The 4468-nt window shown below is 36.3% G+C and overlaps 1 long non-coding RNA gene across 1 annotated transcript; it reads right to left on the bottom strand.

Annotated features, from left to right (window-relative positions):
• Positions 1–4177, bottom strand: LOC145718412 (uncharacterized). Its single transcript, XR_014141789.1, has 3 exons — positions 2928–4177; positions 368–401; positions 1–21 (listed from the first exon to the last, which is right to left on the bottom strand). It is a non-coding gene; the product is annotated as an uncharacterized LOC145718412 (long non-coding RNA).
• Between the last annotated feature and the right edge of the window lie 291 nt (positions 4178–4468).

Here is a 4468-nt window from a genome sequence, read left to right as displayed (position 1 = left end):
AAAATTAATTTGCTTTTTGACCTACAAATAAAAAATACTATTTCAAAATGTCCCCCAAATATTCATAAAATATACTAAGTGTAGAGAGATGATAAATACCATCTTTTTATAAGAGCAAAAACATAGGTACTTTTTAAAAGAACTGATTTTTATCAAAACGACCTTTATCAATAATTAGTACTTCTGAAAAACTTTTTCACAACAAATGTCTATACAACAAAGGAAGATTTTCTATTTTTTCACTATACCCTTCCTAAAGTAATTTTTTACCATGGAATAATATTTCTAAAAAATATTATTTATCAAAGTAATATAATAAAGTAAAAATTAAAAAATAAATGAAATACAATTATACATATTTTTTTACCTCTTTCTTTTCATGAGCCATTTTCTTTGCAGGTCTAAAAAAAAAACAATTCTTTTCAGGCAAGTATTAAATACTTAAAATACAAAGAATATCTAAATCATATCTAAACAATATTATTAATAATACTAACTAAGCATTACATTTAGATCAAATGGACATAAAGCAAAGGAAAAGCATAATGTTACTTGCATTATTTGATACGAAGAAATATACCACATTTTTTGTTGTCATTTTCAATAAAAACAAGCTTTTATTGGCTGTAAAAACTATTGGGAAAGTGCAAGTTAAGTTCTTATATGAAAGAAACCCTTTTTTAATAATCATGATACTAGTGTTTTGAGGATTTACTGTACAACTACTTTGCATTATTATGAACACCTTACACATCTTAAAAGTATTTTAAGCCTCACAACAATCTTATAAACATAGGTAATTATATTAGGCATTTTACACAGGAAGAAAATGAGGCACAGAAATAAGTAACTTCCCCAAGCCCATACAGCTGGTCAGGAGTAGACCCAGAATTCAAATCCAGGATATGTGCCTTCAAAACATGTGTTTTACAGTATGTGGTGAAGGTAATATTTAAGTGTTTCCAAGTAATATGACAGCAAATGAATCTACTATTATTCCATTTCTAGCTATAATTATAAATAATAATTTATGAATCTTAGACGTATTTTTTTAAAATAAAAAGACTTCATACCTAGGCAATATTGAAAATCTACTTTCTTTTTTTTTTTTAAAGATTTTATTTATTCATTTATTTGAGAGAGTGAGAGAGAGAGAGAGCACATGAGAGGGAGGAAGGTCAGAGGGAGAAGCAGACTCCCCGCCGAGCAGGGAACCCAATGCGGGACTCGATCCCGGGACTCCAGGATCATGACCTGAGCCGAAGGCAGTCGCTTAACCAACTGAGCCACCCAGGGGCCCCTGAAAATCTACTTTCAATAAACTAAAGATCTGCTTCTTCTGAAGAAGTTCATCAATGGCATTCATCTATTTATTCAACTGTTTATTCACAAACATATACTTACTGAGCACACAATATGTGTCAATGACACTGTTGGTATAGGAACCATGGCTTTTGTCATTTAGAACTTTATAATCTAAAAGTAATAATCTATGATAGATTAATAGTTTATTTTTCAATTATAAATAAAGTCTTTCCCCTTTACCCAGAATCTAAACAAATATTAACTTAATGCAACCAGATACTTCAAAGTCCCTAACAAAACCATAGCTATTCATGATTCTGTCAAAGGCACTAAATATCTAAAATCATCAAAGAATGATTAGTTCTACTCAGAATGGCCTAAGAGTTTGTATATTTACTATCATTTATACACTTTTAAGTCTATGAAGGATACTCTCTGCACATTCAATTATATGAGAATACTTCACTGGGGAACCAATTCTGAATCAACAACTTCTTGCCACAGGGACCTGGGTGGCTCAGTCGTTAAGCATCTGCCTTCGGCTCAGGTCATGGTCCCAGGGTGCTGGGATCAAGCCCCACATCGGGCTCCCTGTTCAGCGGGAGTCTGCTTTTCCCTCTCCCACTCCCCCTGCTTGTGTTTCCTCTCTCGCTATGTCTCCGTCTGTCAAATAAATAAAATCCAAAACAACCCCCCCAAAACCAAAAAAACAACTTCTTGCCACAAAACTACATGAATAGGAGTACTAAGGACAATTACTGTAATCTTTAAAAGATAATGTAATACAGGGGAGCCTAGGTGGCTCAGTCATTAAGCATCTGCCTTCGGCTCAGGTCATGGTCCCGGGGTCCTGGGATCGAGTCCCACATCAGGCTCCCTGCTCGGCGGGGAGCCTGCTTCTCCCTCTCCCTCTGCCTGCCACTCCCCCTGCTTGTGCATTCTCTCTCTCTGTGTCAAGCAAATAAAAAAATCTTAAAATAGGGGCGCCTGGGTGGCTTAGTCGTTGGGCGTCTGCGTCCGCCTCAGGTCATGATCCTGGGACCCTGGGATCGAGTCCCACATCAGGGTCCCTGCTCGGCGGGGAGCCTGCTTCTCCCTCTCCCTCTGCCTCTGCCTGCCGCTCCCCTGCTTGTACTCTCTCTCTGTCAAATAAAAAATAAAAAATCTTAAAAAAAAAAAAGATAATGTAATACAATCAATAAGCTGTCTAATATTTGGAAATGCAAACAAAATTAAATAACCATGTCTATCTCTATCAGATCATTTCCAGCAGCATACAAATGTACTCTAAAAGCTCCCATCTTAAAAATAAAAAAGAAAGAAAATTCCCTTGAATTCCACATTCTTTTTCAGTTATCATCCATTTCTCTATTACCTTTCCCCGTAAAAATTCTTTAAGGAGTTGTTTATACTTTTTCATTACAGTCCAGCTTCCATGGTGACTATTGAAACTGCTCCTTGTCAAAGTCACTTGTCCTCATCTGAACCTTTCAAGCAGTGTATCTGATATACTTAAGTATTTCTTGCCGTAGCCTGTACCTACACGACAGCGTTTTATTTCCATAAAAAGTAATCACTGCTAAACTTCCTTCAGAGGGAAATAAAGAATTTATAGATTTTACCTTACTTCATCCTGATCCATTTCACTTGAAGTGCTGTCATCATTCACTTGTGGTGGATGAGAAGGTAGGGAATCAGCCTTCTCAAGCCCTGGTGTAATCACAGATACTTTTGATGTCCAGTTTTCATTTTCATCTTTCCTTACTTCCTTCATATGCAAACCAGGATCACTACTATAAAAAATCCAGTTAAAATATCCATTAAAAAGCCAATGTTTTCTAATAATTTTACTGGTAAAGAATAAAAACAATTTTTTTGTAAAATTCTGTTACCCATCTCAATGAACATTTATTAGTTCACAGAACAGTTATGAAATACAACCATATACAAGGAAATACACATCCCTTGCTTCAAAGAAAGATAAATATACAATTATAACACAATGTCATTTGTGGGGACAAAACTGCTATGGATCTCTTTGTAGGAGCTGTGGAATCAAGGACCATACACCAAGGGACCTAGGAAAAGTCTTCCCTATCCATGCATTGGGTAACGGGCACACTCACTACATGTTCAGCTGTGGACCCAGCAATAGCCCATAAACTGGTTCCAACCCCTTCCTCTCAGCCACATCTGGGAGCCCCTGGAAAACACTGTCTTAGATAATCACCCATGGATGAGAGAGACTTTTTGGAAAACCAGATTTCCTGCAGAAAAGTTCCGGCACACCACCAGAGCAAAAAAAAATCAGGTTTGGACACATTGGAAAGGTAGTCGTTAAAGTCTACTTCAAAAGCAAAGACAGCAATGCCAAACTTCAAAGAATATAAAAAGTCAAGGATATATGACACCAAATCTTCCAGGAATTGATCTCAAACACATGGAGATCTGTAATTTATCCAAAAAAGAATTCAAAATAGCAGTTTTAAGGAAACTTAATGAGCTACAAGAAAACACAAAAAGCCAATTCAGGGGTGCCTGGGTGGCTCAGTCAGTTAAGCATCTGACTCTTGATTTTCTCTCAGGTCATGAGATCCAGCTATGCATCCTGCTTACGCTCAGTGCAGAGTCTGCTTGTCTCTCTCCCTCTGCTATTCCCCCCAGTCACACACACGCTCTCTCTAAAATAAATAAATAAAATCTTAGGAAAAAAAAGCCAATTCAATAAAATGAGAAAAACACTATATGAATAAAATGAGAAGTTTAATAAAGCATTGGAAGGGCACCTGGGTCGCTCAGTCAGTTAAGTGTCTGACTCTTGATTTCGACTCAGGTCATGATCTCAGGGTCGTGGGATCGAGGTCCGGGTCTACTTGAGATTCTCTCACCCTTTCTCTGTCCCTCCCCTGACTTGCTCTCTTTCTCTCTCTCTCTCAAATAAATAAATAAAATCTTTTTTTTGAAAAAGAGCTGGAAATAATAAAAAAGAATTAAACAAAAATTCCGGAGCTGAATAATAGAGTGAATGAAATGCAGAAAAGCGATAGAAATCACTGACACTAAAATGGATCAAAAAAAAAAATGTGTGAATTTCAAATTTTCAAATTTTAAAACTTTCAAATTATCCAATCAAGGAGGTGAAAGATATGTACACTAAAAACTA

The sequence above is a fragment of the Leptonychotes weddellii genome, unplaced genomic scaffold, assembly GCF_054177405.1.
Source record: "Leptonychotes weddellii isolate Sample4059 unplaced genomic scaffold, ASM5417740v2 HiC_scaffold_15341, whole genome shotgun sequence".
Lineage (NCBI taxonomy): Eukaryota > Metazoa > Chordata > Mammalia > Carnivora > Phocidae > Leptonychotes > Leptonychotes weddellii.
Note: the sequence above shows the minus strand (reverse complement) of the source record. Positions and strands in the feature narration are given on the sequence as shown.